At 41.5% G+C, this 26,356-nt stretch overlaps 2 pseudogenes across 1 annotated transcript; both read right to left on the bottom strand.

Moving 5' to 3' along the window:
* Positions 1–1,743: 1,743 nt before the first annotated feature.
* LOC143651359 (keratin, type I cytoskeletal 18 pseudogene) lies at positions 1,744–15,082 on the bottom strand (annotated as a pseudogene).
* A 9,512-nt stretch (positions 15,083–24,594) lies between these two features.
* On the bottom strand, positions 24,595–25,182 carry LOC143651358 (immunoglobulin lambda variable 1-40 pseudogene; annotated as a pseudogene). The gene is made up of 2 exons (XR_013159968.1): positions 25,080–25,182; positions 24,595–24,946 (listed from the first exon to the last, which is right to left on the bottom strand). The product of XR_013159968.1 is annotated as an immunoglobulin lambda variable 1-40 pseudogene (transcript).
* Positions 25,183–26,356: the final 1,174 nt, after the last annotated feature.

The raw sequence follows: 26,356 nt of genomic DNA, 5'->3' as shown, positions 1-26,356 counted from the left end.
TCACCCATTAAGATCATGTTGTTTAATGTCCATATATGTGTATAAAATTAATGAATCTCCAATTCTTATTCATTTCCAGCTTCATTCCCTTATAAGCAGAGAAAATGTTGGGTATAGTTTCAATCTTTAAAAATTTATTAAGACCTATTTTATGTCCCAGCATGTGAACTTTTCTGAGAAAATTCCATGAACACTTGAGAGTATGTATATCCTGCTTTTGCAATTGGGGTGCAATTTTCTATATATCTGTTATGTATGGTTCTGTTATCATGTGACTTGTGTTTTCTGTCTCCTTGTAGATCCTCTGTTAGATGCTCTGTCTATTGGAGAGAGTGGTGTGTTGAAGTCAACTGCTATCACTGTAAAGATGCTTGTTACTTCCTTAAGGGCGGCCAGTGCTCACCTCATGCTCTTTGGGGCAACATGGCTAGTTCATTAATATATAGTGTTTTTATTAATGCATAGTGTTCTTTGTCTCTTTTAACATTTTTGCATTTAAAGTCTATTTTGTTGGATATTAGTATAGCTACCTCAGATTTTCTTGTTTACAGACCAAATGGATGATCCTTTCCATCCTGTTAATTTCCTATTTGTATCTTTAGGTCTAAAATGAGCTTATTGTAAACAGCATACAGTTGGATATTTTTTATCATTTGTGACAATGTTCCTCTTTTTTTTTTTTTTACATGGGCAGGCACCAGGAATCAAACCCAGGTCTCTGGCATGGCAGAGAATTCTGCCACTGAGCCACTATCACCACTCAACTCTCTCTTTTCTACTGGGAATTTAACCATTAACTCTCAATGTTGCTACTTTAGAAGACATCCTTACTTTGAACATTTATCCTTTGACTTTTATTTGTCAAATTTTTATTTTTTTTCTCTTTTTGTCTTTTCAGTTACACTTATTGATTGACATACTTCAATATACTTCTACAAACCTCACTTCTGTGCTTTTTTTTCAGCCAGCAGAACTCTGTTTAGTATTTCTTGCAGGCCAGGATTCTTGTTAACATAAATATCTAAACATTTGTTTATCTGTGAATATTTTAAGTACTTCATTTTTGAAGGACAGTTTTGCTGAATGAAGAATTCTTGGCTCACAGACATGTTTTTCAGTCACTTAGATATATCATACCATTGTCTTTTCGCTTCTCTGGTGTCCACTGAGAAGTCAGCATTGAGACTTGCATGTGGTGAATAGTTTTTCTCTTGCTGCTTTCAAGCTTCTCTCCTTCTCTTTAATATTTGACTGTCTCAGTAGCATATGTTTTGAAGTGGATCTATTTGGATTTATTCTATTTGGGGTATGTTGGGCTTCTAGGATTTCATATTTATGTCTTTTATAATGATTGGGAAATTTCCAGCTATTAGGTTCTGAAATATTCTTCCTGGCCATTTCCCCATCTTTTTTCTCCTTCTGGGATACCTATATTCCATGTATTTGTGTGCTTCATGCTCTCAGTTATTTCCCTGAACCTGGCTCAAATGTATCCACTTTTTTCTCCATTTGTTCTTTTGCATGTTTGAGTTCAGGTTTTCTGTCACCTTCCCTGACCATTTCCTCTGTTTCTTCAGATCTGCAGTTGTATCTCTAGTATCTGTTAAATTTCATCTAAAATACCTTTCCTTTCCATTAGATTTGCTATTTTTCTATGTATTCTTAGTAATTCTTCTTTGTTTTGAAGAAGTGGAAATTTTTATTGGCCACCTGTTCCCCAAAGGGAATCCTGCATCTGCTGCCTCAGTGCTTCAGAACTTTGGTGTCATTGGTGTCAGATACCACTTTGCCATCCATGATCCAGAGGGTGGAGAAGTTTTGCATGGAGCTGCTGTTGCCCAGTGCAACACTGAGTCTGAAGTCCACCCCATCTTCTAGTAGGTGGCAGTAGGTGGTGATCTCAGCCTCCAGCTTGTCCCTGAAATTCAGCAGGGTCTCATACTTCTGGGCCTGGTGCTGCCCCCCTGCCCAGGTCTGTGCCAGCTCTGACTCCACTGCAACAGGACCCTGTAGAGCTGCTCCATTTGCAGGGTATTGTGAGCTTCCACCCTCTGCAAGTTTTTCTCATGCTGGCCTTCCTTTCTCATGATATCCAGGTTGATTTCCAAGGACTGGACAGTAAGTCTCAGCTTCATGAGTGTCATCTTAGCAACTCCTATCTCAGAGGACTGGCAGGTGGCCACTGTGATGCCTTTCAGTCTGCTGAGACTAGTACTTGTCCAGCTCCTTTTGGTTCTTCTGAGTGAACTCAGATCACTGGACCCAGATGTGTGTTATGATCTTGTTGGGATCCTGAGACTTGAGGGCATCAACCTCCATGGTCAGCCCAGAGCTGGCAATCTGGGCTTGTATGCCCTTTACTTCCTCCACATGGTTCTTCTTCATGAAGAGAAGCTCCTCCTTGAGAGCTACAGCTGAGTGATGTTCTTGTCATCAGTGGCTTTACAGACTTATGATATTTTCTTCAAACTGGCACATGGCTGCCTCAGTCTTGTACTTAACTCTGAAGTCATCAGCAGTCAGTCAGGCATTGTCAATCTGCAGAAGGTTTCTAGCATTGTCCACAGAATTTTCAAAGTTCTGAGCCCTTGTTTCCATGATGATCTTCAGGTAGTAGGCTCAGTCCCTGGCTTGGAGTCCCTTCTTTTCCAGGTATGCCAAATTTTGCCCTCCAATCTCTGATTCTCCATCTACAGTCTCCTCACCCTGTCAAGGAAAGAGGTCAGGCAGTTGTTCAGTGCCTGCATGGTTGTTTTCTTGCCCTGGATGCCCCCCATTCCCACCACACCTTTGGCTATCCCAATGGCCAGGCCCTTGGGTCCCAGCTGCCCTGGGAGCTAGAGGAGTGGGACACTGAGACTTGGTAGCCCAAGCCACTGGCACCTGCATGGACACTGGGTGTGCTGCTCATCAACCTGACCCAGTGGCTGGGCAACTGGGAAGAACTCAAGATTAGTATTTGGTGCAGAAAGTGGTGGAGTGGGTGGTAAAGCTATGTTCTCTGATGAGGAAGGCAAGAGTCCAGGACTCAGGATATGGCTGTCTCTAATTCTTATACTCTCTTAGTGTCTCTTTAATATCCTTTATCTCATTAAACATCTTGTTGAAATTATTTAGATTTGTTGACCATCCTTGATTCATTCTTCCAAATTCTGTTTTTCCTATAACTTCTTAATTTGATCATTTGGCTTAGCCATGTCATCTTGGTTCTTAATGTGCCTTGTAATTATTTCCTGGTTTCTGTGCATCTGATTATCTTGATAATATTATGTTTAAAGTTGATTTACTTCTCATCTAACTGTTTGTTTCCAATTGGATTAATGTTGACAATTTCCTTTGCTATGTGGTTCATTGGTATTTCACAACCAAACCTGGGCCACACTCCTATGGAGGGGATGCAGAGCTGTACAAAAGAGACTTCAGATCCTTGTATGCTGTCATACATTCAGCTACACAGTAGAATCCAGAATACTTTTACTCCCCTAAAAATTTTCTGTGCTCTACCTATTCTTCCTGACCAACCACCAGTCTTGGGACCATATCAGAAGTTTTTACTTTGTCTGTAGTTTTGTATTTTACACAAGGAGCAGATAGTTGGAATTAAGGTCCTTACAAATGTAATTTTGAAAGATACCCACATTTTTCTCAGTGGTTGCTATGGCTTCTGTAATGTCCTTTGACCTCCACAGCAAGGAATTCAGATGGTCAGACTAAACTTCTGGCTCTGACACCGCAATGTACAATTTGTTCTGGGAAAGGGGCCATGTGTTTCTTTGTGAAGCCATGGAAAGTTCACTGTTCCTCTTGTTTGTCCCATGTACAATAAACTGACTGACAACCTGCATGACTCCTTTCTTGAATTACAGGATGAGAGGCAGCATCTCATTCAAATCAACACGTTATGTGACAGAACCAATACTTGATTCTCAGGCTGGATGAGAAACAGGGTATAATATAATATTGAAGTCTAGCCATTGCTATTTACACCAAGTAAATGTTACCTATCTCCAATAGTAATTCATTATGCAACATGAGAAATGCTGCAGTGGGGTGAGGTAGGTTTGGGACCTCTGGAAAGATCTTGGGTGGGCACCTATGGGCCTGAGGAAAGTGCAGAGCTTCCTAAGATAGTGAGTGGTCCATGGGAGTCCAAGTCAGTCTCTTAATGGGCAAGGTCATCCTGACATCAGGAGCAGTTCAGGGATGAAACTTGAGCCATGGTATGCAGGCCTTGATAAGCTGTTTGTGAGGGAAGTGCCCTCATGGATTGGCCTTTCTCATTGGGGATGGCCAACCCACTCAACCAGCTAGGCACAGGAAGAGTGAACCTAAGGTCAGTAGACATCAGGGTCAGTTAGTACTGGCCTTTGGCAATTTGAATCCCTTCTTCTTCCTTCACAGAAGGGCTTAGAGTGTCCTGTTCTTGATCTTGGTCCCTTTTGGGGAAGTCTGCTTGGTTACAAATAAATGATAATTGCCTAAGAATCTGTCATGTAGAAAATGTTGACCATGTGAGGGATCTTCAGCTCTGGGGGGGATAGAGTTGGTCAGTTCATGTTCACTGGGGGCCCCAGACTACCTGATCCCTTGTGGACCCCATGAGAGATGGTCAGTGCCAGAGAAATCAGTCTCCTAATCCAAGTCCAGAACCACCAAGGATCACCCAAAGCCCTTCTGAATAATACTTTCACAAATACAGGTCCAAGAAGCACTCAACTCAATGAATCTGGTTAAAAAGTAACTGACTTTGCCAGTGGGAACTTCAGTCTAGAGCTTTCAGAGTGTCCTCCCATAAGACACCCCACTCCCCAGCCCTGGATGTCTTCACTTCTAATGATCTCAGAGCTAGAAGCCTTTTAAAATGCAGACACCTCTTCTGGATCCTGTACTACTTCAGAAAAGGTGACTGAGGCCCTGGTAAGGGCAGTCCAAGCCTAAGCCCCCTGAGCAGTGGGCCATGGAGTGTTCCGTGCTCTGGGGTACCTTGTAGAGAGCACTGACTTCCTCTGTGATCCTGTTTTCTACCTGTCCTTTGCCTTAGAGCCTGCTGTAATGCACTGCTGGGCCAGAATTCCTGCCTTTATTATGTGGCTCCCTCTCTGGGTCCTTATTCCCTAAAGGCCTTAGTCCTCCTTTCCTGAAAGATGGGGCCCACCTACCCTGCCCCTCTCTGAAAATGGTGCTGGATGATAAGAGATGATTTAGAAAACAATGGAAGGGAGTCAAATGCTTCCCTGAGATAATGGTTGTGAAGGCATGTTTTGCTCACTAGAAAGAAAATAAAGGTACCCATCGTGGAGTACAGACAAACTATGTGCTCTCACATTCAGTGATTTCTTTGCCCACTTGGGATGAGAACAGGCCCAAAGGCCATGAGTAACTGCTGCATGGACCCAAAACCCAGGCTGTCTGGCTGAATCATGGGTGTGAATACTGAGTTAGCTCCATAGAGCCTCCAAAATGGATCATTGTGATTTTACTTTATTTTCACATCATAAACACATGGATTTTAAAATTTGGAAATTGTACCCACAGCTGTCTTGATCACTTTGGATCCACAACTCATCCCATCCTGGCTAGAAGGTGCCCTGCAAGTGAAAAGTGTGGGCTTGGATTGATGCCCACTGGGCCAAAAAGAGAGGCCTTTCTCTTAGAGTTCCCTGATATCAGCTTTCAACTGTGTCCCACACTACCTGGGCCACACCCAGGCAAGCCTGTAACTGGGAGATGTAACTGACAAGCAGCAGTCACTGTGGGCATGAACAGACTTCCTCAGAGTAGGTGGGAGTGTGTGTGAGATGCTGTCCACCAGCATTTGGGCATGTTTTCAGTGCACAAGTTCTTGTTCCTGGGGCTGGATATAGGCTGCTGAAGCTGCCCCCATTAATGCTGTCCTCTACAATATGTCCCCTGACTTACTTTGATCCTCTGAAATCATGTCCAGCAGTTTGTGATCCATTGGCTCACCCTTCTCTATGTTTTGCTTGTCCATGGTCTTGTTAACCACAGACAGAGCCCTGTCTTGGCAGGTCAGCTGGAGTGTGTTGTGGTCAGTCCATCAAGGCAGAGTCCCTCAAGGGGACTGCTCTGTATCTGTGCCAACCTTTCCAAGGTGCTCCATGACTTGGGGAAATAAGCAGGACAGGAGTTCTTACAACAGAACGTGGTCCCAGACCATGAAGTAGAATGAATTAAAGAAATAATACAATCCTGAGACACTACTAGGCCACCTGGTGGCTGTGTCACAGCAGGCCTTCCCAAGATCACTGCCTGGAAAGAGCATCATCCCAAGGAATCCTCACAAACCGTCCTCAGTATTCAGAGGTATAGACCTCAAGTGGCTACCCCAGGTCCTATAGGTCAGAAGTTAGATCCATCCATGCTCAGACCTGAGGATATACCCTACCCCCTGTGAAAGGCAAGACCTGCTGTAGACATGAAGGGGAAGGGTCTGCTCCATCTCATTCCCTCCACACTTTGCAGGCAGTCCATAGGCAAGACTGAGATTTTATGAAGAGCTTTGATGTCAAAGAAACAACCTGATTTGCCTTTCTCTTGCATAAAGGAGGTCTGAGAACCTGCAGCCATGGTAATCACTACTCCAGCAAAAGGACAAATGCCTGGAGTATCTATGGAGAAAGACCTCTAAAGGGTTGAGGACCTGAACAGAAGCCTCTGAGAAATCAAATCCAAATGCCAGTTAGTGACTGGATGGGGCTCCACTTCTCACAGGGAAGTCACAAATTGAATCACAGAAAGCAATTCCTTTTGCCCCATTGATACCAGACTGCCAAAATGAGAGAGAATGCTGACAGCTGGTTTCAGCAGATGCAGAGAAGCAACCATGCTAATGGCCACTGGTAGCCACTAAGCCACTGAAACTTTTTTGAATGTCTGTGGCTCAGGTTATTAATTTTTATGTTCATGTATGTGACCCAGCCATCCTATTTGGGGATTCTATCCTGGGAGGTGAGGAGAGCAAGCAGCCCATTAGGACAGAGGGGATGCTTCTTGCAGCACTGCTGAAGTAGCCCCAGAAAGGAATCCTTCCAAGATCTGAGAGCATGGAGAGGCTGAAGTACAGGTCTGTACAGCCTCCTTCTGGAATATGATGCAGGTGACTCAGGCCACAATTCCTGACCTGAAAGTGTAGTATATGTGTTCTGTGAGTGTGCAATTTGCACAAGAACTGATGTCAAAGGTGAACCCCTTTCCTTTTGACTCAAACCACCCTTCAGAGATGAAGGTCTCTAAGCCTTGGAGAAAAGATGTAAAGACAGACCAGATGACCATCTCTTGAGCTTGCTGGGTTCAGAGAAAGACAATAAAACCAGCAGCAAAGTGCAAAGGAGATCATGGCATATCCTAAAATGATACCAATCTTCCATCCCTTTTTCTCAGATGCTAATACAAAAGTATATGAAAAGTGATTTTCCACTGGACAAAAACAGGGCTGTGTGAATTGGTGGGTCTGTGAGTTGTGGAGACAGAAGCCTTTGGGCATGAGACTGGAGCCAATCAGATGACAAATCCCTAAGAGGGTGCTGGGTAAGATTTGGGCCTTTCAATAGGCCTCAAGGGACTCAGGACCCTGGAAAGTAGACCCTAACTGCTTATACTGACTTGTATAAATTCCTAGCTGGGGTCAGGGCCACGAGTTACCTGCATCTCATGAACATTTCTTATAAAGAAGCAGCATCTCATGAACATTTCTTATAAAGAAAAAGTGGGTAAAGTTCCCACCTTCTTAATTGCTTCTGCTGAATAAGGGAAAAGAAATTCTTATAATACTCTGCAAGATGTTCTAGACAACAATACACAGACACATTATAGGCAACAACAAGACAGACATATGGGAATATGTTGCTGTCTCAAGACTCCTTGGCTAAGAGAGCTGGCTAGGTGGGTGTGTGTGGGATCTGGGTGCCTGGTCACCAGGGCTCCAAGTTCTTTTGGGCTTTGTCTCCAAGGATGTGAAGATGTTACCACCAGAAAACAGTTTTCACCTAATCCCCATCAAAGAGAGAAACAAGTCTCTTTGTCTTGGTGAGACAGTGAATTTTATTACAGGTGCACATATAAAGAAATGGAGGAAAACATTTCCATGGCCAACTGAGTGTGAGAGGGATATTTTGGATTTAATAACTCTAAGTAGGCAAAGAAATAGTCAGCATCCAGAATAAAGAAGATGATTAGAAGAAGTCTTTAGTAAGCATGTCCTGTTATCTTAGAAGTCCTCCCCTCTTTCAGACTTGTTTTTCAAGAAGAAGGTGCTGTTTATCAGACAATATTATGATTTCTCTTGCATCATCTTGCAGGCAACATGGAGTGGGTTGGTGGGTGCAGAGACTTTTTTTGAGATTAGAGAAACAGCAAGCTATTTCAACAAGGGCTTTGTGCCTGTTTGAAAGTCTGTACCCCAGAAAAGCCATGTTTTAATCTTGGTTCAATCTTATGGAAGCAGCCATTTCTTTTAATCCTTATTCAATAATGTAGGTTGGAATATTTCAATTAGATTATCTCCAAATGTGAGTATTAACTTTTGATTGTCTAGAGATATGATTTTCTCTTCCAGGTAGATCTTGATTAGTTTCCTGAAATCTTTTAAAAGAGGAAACATTTTGGAGAAACCAGAGAAATGACATAAACCACAGATCTGAAAGAATCTCCACAGAAGAGCTGACACAGATGTGGACACAAGGAAAACAGAGACGTGGATGTTTGGAGATGCTTATAGCCCAACCGCCATCACTCTGAGATGTTAAGCAAGCCAGAATCTTGAGCGAGCCACCAGAACTGACAGAACCAACAGAATGGACAGAGCCCTGGAGAAGCCATTGAAGAAGCCTGGAGAGAAAGCTAGCAGACATCAACATGCACCTTACCAGCTGAGAGAGAATCCCCAAACATCATCAGCTTTCTTGAACCAAGTTATCTTCCTGCATTCCTTAATTTGGACATTTTAAAGGCCTTAGAACTGGAAACTTGAAACTTATTGCATTCCCCTTTTATAAGTCCATTCCAGTTCTGGTATATCACATTATGGCAGCTAGCAAGCTAACACAGGCTTTTTCTGCTTAAAAGAATTCAAGACTGTTTGAATGAATTGATCATAATAAACAGCTTTCTAGCTACTGAAGATTATACTAAGCATTTTATAGCTAAAGGATTATATTGAGTATTTTTCTATTGATCCATCTATCAAATCCCCCCTTTTACACAATATTTCTCATTCTTAAGAAGCAGCATCTCATGAACATTTCTTATAAAGAAAAAGTGGGTAAAGTTCCCACCTTCTTAATTGCTTCTGCTGAATAAGGGCAAAGGAATTCTTATATTACTCTGCAAGATGTTCTGGACAACAATACGCAGATACATTATAGGCAACAGCAAGACAGACATATGGCAAGCAAAATAATGGCTGTCCCAATAAGGGCTACTCTCCATTTCATAGGTAAATTCATTAACCAAAAATAAAATGAGTTTAGTTTACTCTAATGTTTAACATGATTGGTATCCTCTTTGCATACCATTTAATATTGAAGAGATATTGTCATATTTATCTAGTATATATATGCAGCACTTAATTCCAATTGTCTTTATTTTTTATCTACATTGGGTGTTAAGCTTGCAATAGTATATATGCTGTCCCCACATAAGAGAAGGCCTAGTGATAATTGTATCTTTTTACATTCTAACCACACCACTCTGGCAATTATAGGCCTAGGAGGTATGTCATTGGTACAGTTGCTGTGGCACAGCATCATTGGTCCTTTAGAAAACAGGGCAGTGGGCTTTAGGGTTCCATCAGACTGTCTCACCACATCCTCTGGAATTATACAACACAGCTAGTCAGGAGGCAGTGCCCACTGAAGAGCTAAAGCAACTGAGTATTTTCTGGTTGGCAAGATAAAGATGCCTTTGGCAGCAAGGACTTCTCAGTAGCAGTATGTTCCCATCTACTCCTGGAGCATATTCGTGTGATGTGGTTATGCATTTATAGCTTTAGGGATCACAGAAATGAGTCTACCAGTCACTCGGGTGGGGAGACACCATGCATGGGGGTAGTGGGAGTAAACACGTAAGCACTTCAGTTAAAAAAGAAGCTCAATTTCTTCTTTACATTTTACTAGTGCTATGTTAGCTGACAGGTCAAGCACACTTTATATACTTGCCTTGCTTCTTTTTATAGTTTTCCTTTTGTTGATGATAATGCTTGGATCTGTAGCTGACTTCAAGCTCTTTCAGAGAAGCATTAGAGTAAAGTAATGTAAGTAAGAAAGAAATTTGCATGTTTCTGTGACATAGAACATCTTTCAAAATAAATGAAACTATAATTGTGTAATATTTTTGCCTAATATTTTGCAGATCAGTTACCAACAAAAGGTAAGAAAATCTCTTTGAATTTTATAGCATTGTGTAGGCATTTCTTATGCAACTTACACTAAGATAACTTAACTGTTTTTACCACTTCATTTTAAAAAGCTTTAAAACAAAATCCTTTCTAACTTTTTGGAATAAAAGATACTCTTTAGTGTTTGGCCTTGAGAAATCAAAATGTGAAAAGTTGTTAGCATTGAAACAATGTTTTTACTTAATTAAAGTTAAGGAAAAAGACTTAACTCTTTTTAAAATGAGAAAACTTGAATTTCTTAAGCAGTCAAGGATGTAATAATGTAGCATAGAGTATAGATGTTATTCTGATAAAACACAGATTTATGCATTTATACTAATTATTCAGAAAACACTTATAAAGTATTCCTAAAAACAGAGAAATAATTCAAAAAACTTTATCAGAGAGAAAGAGAGAGATCAGAGAGAAGACAAGTTTTGTTTTTATCTATACATATTATTTGATATTGTCTTTTTTAAAAAAGCTATAGAGATTCATCAAATTTTTTGACTATAACTTCCTGTTCTGCAAAATTCTGTGACCTACTATATTTGTTAGTTTTCTTTTACATTGTGATTTTCTTTTTTATTTTATGACTACTAGTCGTTTAGGGCTAAATTGCTTTATTTTTCTTTTAATAAAAAAAATCCTTTATGGTGGTGTGATGGTAACTCAGTGGCAGAATTCTCACTTGCTGTGCCTGACAATGCAAAAAGAAAAAAAAAGGTATCCTTTATACCTTACATACTAAAGTAACTAAAACACTTTTGTAAATTGTCTTCAAGCAAGTATCTTACAACATGCAATTACCATTATAATCAAACCTGACAGAATGATACTACATACTCAAAACAGCATTTTAAAACAGTAATAAGAAAACCTTTTTACAAGGATTAACAGGACATTAAGTTGCCACATGGTTCACCCCAAAAAAACATTTAATTTTTTGTGAAGTTTTTAATTAATGAAAGCATTTTACATTCACAGTTTTGTTAAATACTTTAGAGGCATATTTGCACTATGCATATGCCAAATACTGTAAGGCACTGAATGAACAAGCAGAGCAATTTCTAATAACCATAACTTATAAAGGAACTGTTAAAGGGACTTTGCACTGGACAGTCAAGTTTAAGATTTTCTCATTTGAAAAATTGTATCAGTTATTTCTTGATGTTCTCCCAGGGATTTCAGGTTTTGTTATCCCAGTCCTTTTTCAGCTAAGACAGTTTATTCTTTGGCCAGGTCCTTTTTTCTGACATCCTGAATTTAAAAGCTGACAGGCCAGCACATCTATATCATTATTTCCCTTATTTAATTGCTCTGGCAGTTCTGCCACTAAAATAAAGGTGGAAATCTACCTATCTCTTTCTTATTGCAACTTGTGGACTTCTCTGTCTTCCTCAAGAGAGTCTACAGCCATACTGCACACAATGGCCAGCTGACTACAACTGCAGCACATATATTACCTTTTCTAAATTTCACAATTGCTTGTCCCTATAATATGTATATTTAAAGTGCCAAAGTTCTCAAGGTAATATAATTGATGTAATTCTAATATATACCCATAAGACAATTTGGGAGGAATTTGATAGAGTGATGCTAATGTTCTTCTGAAAGAGTAAATGTATAGATTGTTAGTAAAATTCTTCTTTAAAAAGTTAGTGGGAGGCATCATGCACATTTTTAAATATTTTAAACTGTTATTATAATGTCTTCTGTACTATATGCATTAATATTATGTAAGATATACAATTTACATAGTTGACAGACAATATAGCAGAACATAATAGCCAGCCAAAAAAGAGTCATAATGTAAATATGAATTTAGGGTGTGATAAAGATAAAATTTCCAATTGATATGGAATGAGTGTATTTTCAAAACTGGGGAATATGACCAACTATTTTTTATATTTCTTAAAACTATTTTTATTGATAAATCTTCACACATATACATTCCATACATGGTGTACAATCAGTGGCTCATAACATCATCACATAGTTGTGTATCATCACCATGATCATTTTTACAACATTTGCATCAATGCAGAAAAGAAAGAGGAAAAAAAAAACCTCATACATAGTATAACCCTTAACCCTCCTTTTTATTAACCACTAGTATTTCCATCTACCTAATTTATTTTGCCCTTTGCCCCCTATTATTTATTCATTATCAATACTATTTTACTCATCTGTCTGTGCCCTAGATAGAAAAAGCAACAGACACAAGGTTTTCACAATCCCAGAGACACATTGTAAACTGTATATCTTTACACACTGCTTTCAGGAGTCAAGGCTACTGGAACACAGCTCAACAGTTTCAGGTACCAGCCACTACATTGCACCATAAACTATGAAGGGATACCCATATAATGCATAAGAGTATTATCCAAGATAACCTCCTGACTCTTTTTGAGGTCTTCCAGCCACTAAAACTGTATTTTGTCTCATTTATCTCTTCTCCCTTTTAGTCAAGAAGGCTTTGTCAACCCCTTGATGCTGGATACTGGCTCATCCCAGGATTTCTGTTCCACATTATCAGGGAGCTTTACACCCCTGGGAGTCATTACCATGTAGGGGGGAGGGCAGTGAGTACACTAGCTCAGTTGGCTTAGAGAGAGAGAGGCCATTTTTGAGCAACAAAAGAGGCTCTCTGGTGGTGACTGTTAGGCCTAAATTAAAGTAGGTTTAGCCTATCCTTTGCAGGATTAAGTTTCATAGAGGCAGATTCCAAGATTGAAGGATTGGCCTATTGATTTGGTTCTCCCTACTGCTTGCAAGAATAACAGAAGTTCTCCAAAAGAGGAGGTTCAATATTTCCTTCTTTTTCCCCATTCCCCCAAGGATGCCTTGCAAATAGTTCTTTATTCACTGCACAAATTACTCTAGTCTAAATCAGAGCATTGTACTAACCTGGACAAACCAGTAAGGTCCCATATCCATTCAATTTTCCATGTGCTTACGGTATTCATTTAAACTGTCCATATAAGTTAAATTAAGAAATGCACTGCCAAAAACATAAATTTTGCACCAAATAAACACTTCTCCTTTTGGTCTCACATGGAAGGTGAAGTTTTAAATGATGGTCCATATCATCCTTTAGTTGTATTCTAATTTACCTTAATCCTACCCAAATCAGCTTCATTCATATCTCTACTCAAAGTCTGATCACTTTTTCAACTTTTAAAGCAGTTTCTGTACTGCTGACTTTCATAGCTTCAGAGCTCTAACTCTGATTCTCAGGCATCACATAAATACCCAAAGTTTCCAGAAATGACCTATGTATTAAAAAAAAAGACTCAGTATGTTGGAATTTAGAAACAGTAGTTACAACTCCTGAATACATGTGACTTCTGTAAGGGCTTACAATCTAAGACCCTTTACAGTAGGCCCCAACCTGATAACCCATGTTCATGGAATTTTTATATTATTTAGTTCATATGATTGAGAAGTGATAATATTTGCCTTTTCATTCCTGTCATTTCATTCAATATGCAGTCATTAAGGCTCATACACCCAGTTCCATGCCTCACAACTTCATCTCTTCTTGTGGCTGCCCAGTAGTCCATTGTATGTAGACACCATAGTTCCCCCTTCCATTCTTCAATCATTGTATCTTAGGCCACCTCCATCCACTGTGGATGATGAACACTGCCATCAGAGACACCAGTGTGCAAATGTCCATTTGTGTCCCCACACTCAGTTCCTCCTGGTATATACTGAGCAATGGGATTCAGTGTATACCTGGAGGAACTGATGCTAGTAAAGTCTTTTCCTTTCGCCTTGGGAAGGCAGCCTGCTGTGTCCATGCAGGAGGTGTGCCAGCATCTGTGGCTTGGAGGACTTACAGTTCTGTGTGGGATGTCAGCCATTCCACCTGTCCAGACTGGTGTATGCTGTGTGTCCTGTCACTGATGTCCCCTCAGCAGTTGTTCTGTGCTGTTCCTGGTGATTTACTAGTTACTCTGGAGGTTAACCTAAATTTCACTAAACTATATTTTTAATTAGATAATTACCTGAAGCTCAGGATTGCCATCTTCTGACAATAAACCCCTTTACTTAATTTGTATTATGGCCACACAGAGTACCAATAATGTACTAAAAATATCTTTTAAGAGAAGCTTTACATATATAAGACAAAAATTAAAGTATTTCCCAAGGGAGTTGTAGCTAGCAAACTTTGAGAGTTTCTAATGACTGGACAATATCAACAGAAATCATGAAGGCACAACATGACAGTAGTGTCTCCTCAAATAAAACTGGTTCCCCAAACAACTGAAGACTGCAACTGCACAAACAACAGGAGAACCACAAATCCAGGGTCACAGATAGTGGGGCTTAAATACATCTCATGTGCATACATGACTGAATCAACTCAATGGCCTTTATACACAATAGGCTAATTGAAACTAAAGGAAGCAAAGTGGGTATGACAAGCAAAAATCACACTCCCAGTACAAGCAAAGACTGATTGCAAGTCACCTTCATGCTGATGCACCTGTGGTGGCCTTCTGCAGCAGACAACTCACTTGGACACTCCAGACCTGGTCCTCCAGGAAAAATTCGCAAGCAGCTGTTAGGCTTGAGGCTGAGGGGTCCAAGAGAGCTTCCTGGCTGATGTGAATGGATCAAGGCTCCACTTAGAGCTATGTGACTAGGCTGGATCGCCAAATTGTTACTCTCATGAAACATGATCCATGTATTACACACCTGATGCCACATCAAAGAGAAATAAGTTTATTTTAATTGATGAGAAGCTGAGTTTATTAAAGATGAATCAGAAAGGCATTGGAGGAGAAATCTTTCCAAAACCAGTTTGGAATAAGAAGAGTGGTTTTGACTTTTATAACCCCAAACAGACAGAGAAAGGGCCAGGATAAAGAAGAAAACAGAAGGGGAAAAAAAGAAAAGGAAAAGTTACTTATATTACATTATCACAGAAGTCCTCCCCTCATTCAGACTTGATTTTTAAGGACAAGAAATTGCTGGTTATCAGATTATATGGTTTTTCTCACTTTCATCACCATGCAGGAAATCTGGGATGATTTCTGGAAACAGAGAGTAAACTTTTTGTTTGAGATTAAGTCAACAGCAAGCTATTGTTTTCCTTTAAATAGAGCTTTATTATCTCTACTCAGGATTAGGAAAACAAAGTATTTTGTCATTATTTCTCTAAATGTTTTCTTTCTTAAAAAAGTTACTTTCAACATCTTCCACATACATATAGCCCATACATGGTGTACAATCAGTGGCTCACAATATCCATACATAGTTGCATATTCATCACCATTATAATTTTTTAGAACATTTGCATCTCTCCAGAAAAAGATAAAATAAAGCACTCATACATCCCATACCCCTTACACCTCCCTCTCATCAACTGCAAGTATTTCCCTCTACCCAATTTATTTTACCCTTAATCCTCCTGATTACTTATTTATTTTTATTATTTTAAAGTCTGATCTTATTTCTTTGTAAGTCTTTGAAAATCTTATTTTGATTGGACTCAGACTTAGAGGTAGAAGCTCTTAGAGAGAAGAGCCTCCATCTCTTGACAATCTCTTCCCTGCATTTTTCTTTGGCCTCCTTCATCCTCTTGGTCCAAAGCATAGCATATTCTGTAGCCTCTTCCTTATTTTACTTAGTACACTGTTTCTTCAGTGCAATGCACCAACCTTTTTATGCAGGACACATGGAGTAACAAGACACTGAATCTAGGGCACTTCAAACCATCCCAGCTTGGTGTCCATGAAGTTCGCTCAGCTCCCCTGGAGACTGGACCAGTTTCCCGATAACAGGACCATCTCAGGATTGAGCATAGTGACCCATGATGGCCTGAGACTCCAGGCCTGACAAGTCTCTGACATGCCTGAGCACTTACCTAAGAGATTCTGAGCCTGCCCTGCTCAATTCTTCTGGTGCTGCAGCTCCTCAGGATGTAGTGGGACTGTGGGAACTCCAGATTCCAGAGAGAGGAACTGTTGTTCTGGGAGAAATGATTGCCTCACCAGTATTGAAAAGAAAGCTCACCTCTGACCTGCAATATCTCACCAGCACCAAGACTGCGGAATGGTCTTAATATCGCAGCTTTCCCACACAAAGGAAATTTGCATTCTTTTTTTTTTCTTTTCAAGTTTCCTAGTACAAAGAATTAAAGTATTTCCACTGTCCATGTTTTCAGAAAAGACCTCTGACTTCAAAACCCTTCTTTTTTCTTTTAGTGTATCTTATTTTTTTCAGGGCACAAAGGGAGGAGGCTCACTCAGGGTGGAAAGGGAGGGGTGTGTCTCAGTTCCCCCTAATTCTGGGCCTGGTGTGAGGAACGGGGTTATCCTCTCATATCTGGCAGTAATCATCAGCCTCATCCTCAGGCTGGAGCCCAGAGAGCCGTAAATGTGCTATACTTTTCACTGCCTCTTTTGATCCAGACATATAACTAGAAAACACAGATCCCAAACTGCTTGTTTGAGTCTGAGTAATGGAACAGGAAGAACCTGGGAGAACTTCCTACGTTCTGCTGATACCAGTATATTCCTGCCTGCCAAGCAGTAAGCAAAGACACTGTATCATTAAGATCTATTTAATTTAATTTCTATGTTTATGACAGGATGAGGGAAAACCCAAAAGGAAATAAATAATACGGGAACATGGAAAGTGCTAGGAGAGAAGATCGTGGTATTAAAATCCCTGGATATCTGAGACATTTACAGAAGTTTTCTCAGAACAGTTGTGCCTGGACAAGGGCTGTTTCCTCATGGGGGTAATTATGTGCTTCATGGGCACTGAAGGGTTAACGTCTTCAGGGTGGGGGTTGGTGGCTGAATCCTCAGGACTGCCTGGAGGTGGGAAACCATTTCCTCAGGGCAGGCTGGTGGTAGGGTGGCTGTTCTCAGAGCAGACCATTACAGGGTTATCTAGAAAAGGCTCAGCACAATCTAGGGTTTTACTGTCTCCACAGCCACCATTATTAATCCATATGTCACCATCCCATTTTTCATGGTTCTGTTCCTTTCCAATCAATGTCCTCACTTTAATGGCAGATATCCTGTAAGGTTTTTGCAAGGTTTTTACACCTTTACAGAGTGTTGTGGAATTAAGAGGTATAAAGACTTGGCTGATTGTTGTGAGATATTCTGGATACAGCGATGAGGGAAAGGGGTAGACTGAGAAGCTTACATGCTGTAGGTAAGATGCAAAAGTTTCTATGAGTGCCCTAAAGGAAAATCTTATTTCCTGTGGCTTCAGACTTGAGATCTCTGAATTCATTGCTTGAGTAGCAACTTAACAACATAAATTAAAATCTCAACCTTGCTCCTCTGCCTGGATTGATTAATCCTGTTTCAAGAGATAAAACTGCAAAGGAATGCCCTGAATAATTGGCTTAGAAGACACTTCCAATTTTCATGACCCAACCACACTAACCCTCTTTACTTCTAGACCAGTAACTAGACTGAAGTCTCAACAGCCCTAAAAGCTGAGGTAAAAAATGTCACCCAAAAGTAGGTACACTATACTTCAGAAAAACTGCAAGTTACCAACATATATAGACATAAGTCAGGGGATATATGGGGAGTAGATTTTTAGAGTGTGGTTTAATGGCAGAAGGAATATAAAGCTGGATCAGACTGAATTTATTGATATGTAACCACTAAACAGAGATTCTGCATTCAATGTTAAATCTCAAGGGGTTAGAAAAGACATTAATGGTTTGTTTGGCTGGTTGGCTGAAATATGAATCAGAAAGTGGCCAACATTATCTTAGACTGAAATGCCAGAACTGCCCTGGTATAATGCAGATGAGGGGATCCAGAGTCTTAGAGAGATTGGAATGTTAGGGTGAATTTAACATGGAAAGCCTGCTTAAGCATCCCAAGAAGGTCCAGAGGACACACCATTTACCAGAAATGTGAGAAACAAATTTGTGAGAGTACCTCAATCATCCTGTAGTCATCCTTCTTGTAGGTCAGATATTACTGTGGGATTTGCTGTCACTGAGCTGGAATCCTTAAACACAATGGGATGCCAGATCCTGAGTTGTCAAAACCCAGGTGGCTGCATTTAATTGCCAAAGACAGAGTGGGCATTGTTATCATAATGGACAGCAGACTCAAGGCAGGACTCAAAATAATCTGGCTCACAGAGACTTGTGACATTGGCTAGTAGATCATGGGGTACCTAGAAGTACAATAGATGGGCAGTCCATTAAATTCTTGCTTGAGCTGTATAAATAGAAGGGTTCTTGGTCAAGTGAACAGAAGTCTAACTTGGATTACAAAAACAGAGAGTCATGGCCCCTTAATCAATTTCCAGACTTGAGACAATTTACAGACCCAGAGCCCCTTGAATGAGAGGAAGGCTGGGACCCTTAGGGGAAAGAGTCTGTTACACTGCCATAAATTTATAATGTTAATCTTCCTGCAAGCCCTCCCCAATGAGAGCTATGCCCTTTTGTCAGGGTAACTGTGCTTTGTGCAAAAGGAAATAATCAGATATTTGTGGATTGTTACACACTGGTTCAGAAGTGACATTAATTAAATGGGATGCAGAACATCACTCTGGTCCACCAGAGTGGGGTTTATGGAGGTTAGGGGATTGATGGAGTTTTAGCTCATGTCCACCTCACAGTGGGCCCAGAGGGTCCCCAGACCCATTCGATAGTTATTTCCCCATTGCTAGAATGCAACATTTGAATAGACATACTGAGCAACCAGCAGAATCCCCAGATTGGCTCTTTAATTCCTGGAGTGGGAGCTATTATTGTAGGAAAAGCCATGTGGAAGCCACTAGAAATGCCTCTACCTAGCAAAGTAGTAAATCAGAAGCAATACTGGGTTCCTGGAGGGATTTCAGAAATTAGTGCCACACTTAAAGACTTAAAGGGTGCAGGGGTGTTGATTCCCAACAACCTCCATTCAACTATCCTACTTGGCCTGTGCAGAAAACAGATGAGTCTTGGAGGATGACAGTGGATTATCATATACTCAACCAGATGGTGACTCTAATTGTAGCTGCTTTTCCAGATATGGTATCATTGCTTGAGCAAATCAACATATCCCTGAAATCTAGTATGCAGCTATTGATCTGGCAAAACATTTTCCTCAATAGCTGTTACTTAAGGGCCACCAGAAGCAGTTTGCTTTCAGCTCACAAGTACTAATATGTTTTCACTGTCCTGTCTCAGAGGTGTAGCAACTCTCCAGCCTTATGTGATAATCTTGTCTGCAGGGGACTCAATTTTCTCCCTCCCATAGGACATCACACTGTTCCATTATATTGATGATATCATGTTGATTGGACCTAGTAAGAAAGAAATAGAAAGAAGTCTAGACTTATTTTATGGCATTGGAGTGTCAGAGGAAATATGGGCTTTCCACCTTAGTGAAATTTCTAGGTGTCCAGTGGTGTGAGGCATGCTGAGATATCCCTTCCAAGGTGAAGGATAAGTTTCTGGGTATGCCCCCTCATATCACCAAAAGAGAGGCACAAAACCTAAATGCTCTTTTTTGGATTTGGGGAACAACAGATTCCTCATTTGGGTGTGTACTCCATCCTATCTATGGGTTGGCCAGAAAAGCCAGCTAATTTTGAATGGGGACCTGCACAAGAGGCAGCTCTGCAGCAGTTCCAGCTGTTGCATAAGCTTCTCTGCCACTTGGGCCATATGATCCAGCAGATACAATGGTGTTGGAAGTGTCAGTGGCTAATGGAGATGTTGTATGCAATCTGTGGCAGGTCCCATAGGAGAATCACAGTACAAACTCTTTTGATTTTGGAGCAAAGCCTTACTATCTGATGAAGGTAACTATTCTCCTTTTGAGAAACAGCTTTTGCCTTCTACTAGCCTTAGTAGAAACTGAATGCTTACACATAATCCCCCAAGTTACAATGAGATCTGAGTTCCCTTTCATTAGCTGTGTGTTGTCTGACCCACCAAGCCATAAGGTTGAGCATGTGCAGCAGCACTCCATCATAAAGTGGAACTGCTATGGACGAGATAGGGCCATACTATGAGAAGTGGCCAAATGCCCATGGTCTACACTTCTACCACATTACCTTCTCTTTCACAGACCAGAGCTATGGCTTCTTGGTGAGTTTCTTACAGTGAGTTGACTGAAGGAGAGAAAACTCAAACTGGTTTACAGATTGTTCTGCATGATAAGCAGGTACCACCTGAAAGTGGGCAGCTGCAGCACAGCAGTCCCATTCCAAGATGTCCCTGGAAGACAGTGGTGAGGGGAAATCCTCCAAGTGGATTGAACTTTGAGCAGTGTACCTGGGTGTTCATTTTTCTTGGAAGGAGAATTGACCAGTTTGTATACTGTCCCATGGGCAGCTGCTAATGATTTGGCTTGATGGCCAGGGACTTGGAAGGATCATTATTGGAAGATTGGTGATAAAGTGCTCAGTGGAGGAGTTATGTGTATAGACCTTTCAGAGTGGGCTAAAAGCATGAAGGTATTTGTGTCCCATGTAAATGCATACCAGAGGGTGACTTCAGCAGAGGAATGTTTTAACAATCATGTGGATAAGATGAGCAGGTTTGTGGACATTAGTCAGCCTGTTTCTCCAGCAACACCTATCAATACCCGATGGGCTCATGAGTAACGTTTTCATGGTGGTAGGATGGAGGTTATGCATGGGCTCAGCAACATGGACTTCCACTCACCAAGACTGACCTGGCTACAGCCACTGCTGATTGCTCAATCTTCCAGCAGCAGTAACCCATACTCAACCCCTGATATGGCACCATTCCCCAAGTTCATCCCTCAGCTACCTGGTAGCAGATTGGTTTCATTTGACCACTTCCATCATGGAAGGGACAGTCATTTGTCTAGCTTGAATAGACACATATTCTGGATATGGGTTTGCTTTCCCTGCATGTAATGCTTCTACCAAAACTACCATACATGGACTTATGGCATGCTTTATGCATCATTACTGTATTCCTCACAGCACTGCTTCTGATCAAGGGGCCCACTTCACAGCAAATAATGTGAAGGAATGGGTACATGCTCATGGAACTCTCTGGTCTTTCCATGTTCCCCATCATCCAGAGGCAGCTGGATTGATAGAATGCTGGAATGGCCTTTTGAAAACTCAATTACCATGCCAAATAGGTGGCAATACCTCACAGGATTGGAGCAATCTTCTCCAGGAGGCTGTGTATGCTTTAGAATCAGCATCCAGTGTATGGTGATGTTTCTTCAATAGCCAGGACTCCTAGATCTAGGAATCAAGGGTGGAAAAGGACCCTGACTATCAGGGGGAAAGAAGACTGCAAGTACACAATGGAGGTAGGGAAGTGTTCCTGAAATATAGGAGATCCCTAGGGTGTCTCTTAGGACTACCATGTCCTGCAATTAAAAGCAATGGAGGGCGGGCCGCGGTGGCTCAGCGGGCAAAGTGCTTGCCTGCTATGCCGGAGGACCTCGGTTCGATTCCCGGCCCCAGCCCATGTAACAAAAACGGAGAAACAGAATACAATAAAACAAGAAAATGTTTAAAAATGTTTCCCTTTCTTCCTTCCTTCCTTCTATCCTTCCTTCCTTCCTTCTCTCTGTCTTAAAAAAAAAAAAAAAAAAAAAAAAAAAAAAAGCAATGGAAAACTGCAACAGTACAATCCAAGCAAGACTACCAATGGCTCTGAAACTTCAGGAATGAAGGTTTGTGTCATCCCACCATGGCCAGCTGAGGTACTTGCTGAGAGTAAAGGGGACATGAATGGGTAGTGGAAGAAGGTATACGAACCCATGAATATGAACAATGACCATGTGATAAGTTACAGAAAGGAAGACTCTAAATGCATGAATACTTTTCCTTGCTTTGTAATTATTATCTATGTATTTATACTTAAATCAAATATCTGTTTTCCTCTTTATTTTACCCACTTTTATCATATGATATAAGCTGTTTTGTTCATGCTATAGTATTTAAGTTGTAGGATATCAAGTTTAAGAGAGAATATTACCCAAGAACTTGCATCCTATTTGGTACAGATTTAATACATTTCTGGTTGTACGCAGGACAATTGAATATTGTAGGGAGAAGAAGGAATGTGTCTGTTATTGTTTTCCATTTAGAGATTAAGTATGGTTTAAGGTTATATGTATAGCTGCCACGATGAGAAGGGTGTACTGTGATGGTCAGGTTCATGTGCCAACTTGTCCGCATGATGGTGCCCACTTGTCCGGTCAGCCACATGATGGACTGTCTGTTACTGTGAAGACATTTCATGGACTTAAATCATAATGACATTGGCTGCATCCACAGCTGATTTCATTTGTAATCAATTAAGAGGGGTGCCTTCAGCTAAAGGGACTGTCACTCTTTCTGTTTCAGCCAGCCAGCACCTCTTGAGAGTTCACTGAGGACCTCCATTAGAGCTGCCAGCTTGTGGCCTGCCTACAGATCTTGGGCTCTTATATCCCCACAGTTGTGTGAGACACTTTTATAAATCTTATATGTACAGATATCTCTTGATGATTCTGCTTCTTTAGAGAATGCTAGCTAATAGATTCAACATCTCTAGTCATTAGGGAAAAGAAAACCAAACCACAATGATGATGACTGGGAACATCATCATCAAAAAGGCAGGTCATAACATATTTTGTGATGAGGGGGCCATGTTGAAGCCTCTTACATGAGTGGTGGTAAAAGAAAAACAGTGCAGGTATTTGGAGACTATCCCGGAATTTCCTGACAAATAAACACAGAGCTACCATGTGAACCTGCAATCCAACTGTTAGGTGTCTACCCAAAATAAAAGGAAAAATGTGTCCATTAAAAGGCTTGTAGGGGAAGTTTCATAGCAGCATTATGTGCAATGCCAGTGATGTAAACTACCAGGATGCTTATCAGCAGGAGAGTGGACAACCAAATATGCCTGTCCATATATGGAATATTATCATAGTGGTTAAAATTTGGAATTTTCTATTGTGTATAGATCATTGCAATAAAAAAAACTGCATGATCTCAAATATGAAGCACCTAGAAGAACAGAGTTCACTGACACACACTGAGGTTTACAGGGTCCCAGCAGCGGGGTTGGGGGAGGGCCAGGAGAAGGGTTACAGTCTCATGGGTGAGGAGCTCTTGTTGAGGTGGTGAAAAAGGAGGGGAATAGGTGTTGGTGATGATAATGCAATACTGAGTCTATAATCAATACTTCTGCATATATCAATCAAATGTGGTTAAAATGGAAAAAAATTGCTACATAATTGTTACAATAAAATTTTTTAAATGCATGCATAAACAAATGAACAAATACATTTTCAAAATTGGAAGACAAGTTAATTACCAAGTCAGAAGAATTCCAAACAATTTCCTTACCCTTACCCACTCCCACAAGGAGCAGACCATAACTCTGAGCTGTGTCCTCTGATTTGACCCCAAGATGGGTCATGATAAAAACATAAGAAAAGTTCTGATTGGGGGAAGCTTCCAAAATGCCTGTCCTGCACTGCTCAGAATTTCAAGGTCATCAAAACCAATGAAAGTCTGAGATCTGACATAGGCAAGAGGAAACTCAGGGATGTTGCCAACTACATAAAATGTGGAAGGAAAGATGAAGGAAGGCTCACCCTTAGTTTGGGTTAAAAAATTAGAAACATATTTCTAGCTATCTAAATATATACTATAATTGGTCTTCTAATTGGAGTACAATATTTAATCAGAGTTGGTCATTCCCTTGCTGACAACCATTTTAGACAGATGAAACTTAGGGCATTAGAGAATTCCTATCATGTCTTGAAACCCTGGGTTCCAAAGTGTTTTGTGGCTGTTTATTCTTGTTTTGAAGAATAATTTTGTTTAGGAAAATCAGTTCTAATACACATCAATAGAAAAAGCCTAAAGCCCTACTGGGAGAAAAAGTTGGGGAAAATATAAAGAGGCATTTCACAAAAGAAAAAACATGTAAAATTGTAACAAAAATTTAAAAAAAGATATTTGTCATCGAGTAATTAGGAAAATAAAAATAAGATGACAAGAAGATCATGTTACATTCAATAGATGGGCCAAAACGAGAAGTCTGTCAACCCCAAATGCTAGTGAAAGGGTGGGAAATGATAACAAGAAGGAGCCATTTTACTGACCCTGTATCTTTGCCCTGTGCACTGACCTTCAGACGCTGGGACACTGACATTTAGGGACACCCTAGTCACCCTCTGCTGGTGTTTGTCACAGTTATTCTGAGGGGCAAACAGTCACTGGGCAGGTTTCTGTCTCACTTCCCTATGGGTCTGGAGCACTGTGACACCACTGCTGCTACTGTCATAAGATGAACAGTAATAATCAGCCTCATCCTCAGGCTGGAGCCCCGAGATGCTCAGCGAGGCTGTGCTGCCTGATCTGGAGCCAGAGAACCGAGCTGGGATCCCTGAAGGCCGAGTAGTTCCAAACATCACAGCTTTGGGGGCACCACCAGGGAGCTGCTGGTACCAGCCAGTAGTATACCTTCCAATGTTGTTGCTGCTGCCCCTGCAGGTGAGGGTGACTTCTCACCAACAGACCCCGACACTGAGGCTTCCTGGGTCAGTCCTGACTGTGCCCAAGACCCTGGAAGAGAGGAGGGGGAGACACAGGGGTGAGTCTGAGGCTGTCGCCCACACCACATGCCCAAAAGGAGTAGAGAAATGTGGCACCAGGTGTCCTCCCTCAGTCCCTTCTCCTGCTTTCCAAGGCTGGTCACCTGGGCAGAGAGTGAGGAGGGTGAGGAGGAGAGGGCGCCAGGCCATGGTTGAGACACTCCCAGAGCTCTGCTTCCTGGGCCCATAGCTGAGAAGGTCTGGGTTCTTATCCTTTCCCCCATTAGGGAGGAGAGAGGAACCCTTCATGCAAATTCTTTCTCTTCCCCCTGAGTGTCCCTGGCCTGTGGGCGCCTGCCCTGGGACCCAGTGAGTTCATGTCTCCTGGGCCCCAGGGGATGCAGAGCAGAGGGCCCCACACAGGGCACCAGGGCCTGGTTTCCCAGCTGAGATGCCCCCATAGACCCCCAAGGGAGAAGCACCAAGGCCCCCTGCTGTCTCAGAGCCTACGTTCCTTCATAACAGTGATGAAGTTCCTGCAGCTGATAAGTGAGAAAGGGCTATGGACTCAACCCAGCCTTGCACCTCTCTCCTCTCACAAGTTGGGGGCAGCATATCATCCAGCCCCTCCCCACTTACTGGGCTGCAGTGGGGTTGCCAAAATTTATTTGTACTTTGAAGGAGGAGCTTCTTCAGGAATAAGGTGACTTTTCTGACCTTTCACCCATTTATTCTGTTAGGGAGGGGGCACAGGAGGCTGATAGTTCAGAGAATGTGCCCTGCCCCAGTGAGCAGGACTAGAAAGTGTGAGCAAACCCTGCACAGCATCTATTAAGGAGCCCAACGACACAGTCTCCTTTTCCCTCATCACACACCATGTCCCACCATGGCAGAGTCAGCCTTCAGGAGCCTCCTCAGCCTTGATGGGACAAAGGTCCATCGTAAAAGGGCCCAGGAATTTGATTCCAGAAAGATCATCCTTGTTAAGAAGAGAGATCAGCTTCTCCTCCTGCTCTTCCACCCTGAGGGAGGTGACCAGCTCCTCAGGACACCCAGAAACCCAGCTCCCTGAAAGGTCACCAGGGGTGGGTGGATCTTCTCAGAAGACAGAACATGAGCATCCAGAGGGGATTAGAAGTCTGGGAAAAGGCAGACACAATGAAGTTACAAGGTAAGAGAGATCAGGGTGGTGAAACAGAAGGTCACAAATTTCCTACCTCAGCCCTTTACTCACATCTCACTTTTTTTTATATTACTCTAAAGATGCCCCAGTACCACTGACTAGATGGCAAGCATTGTCCTACTTATTTAGCACCTCTCTCCTATGTCTTCTGCAAATCCAAGGTTAGATACCCCTCCTATTGGGAAGCTTATTCCCTGCAACTTCCCAACCCCTCTCAGCAGCACACGCAACTGGGCACCTTTGCCCACATGTGCTCCT

Source organism: Tamandua tetradactyla, chromosome 12 (genome assembly GCF_023851605.1).
Source record: "Tamandua tetradactyla isolate mTamTet1 chromosome 12, mTamTet1.pri, whole genome shotgun sequence".
Classification (NCBI taxonomy): Eukaryota; Metazoa; Chordata; class Mammalia; order Pilosa; family Myrmecophagidae; genus Tamandua; species Tamandua tetradactyla.
This window is presented reverse-complemented; position numbering and strand designations above follow the sequence as displayed.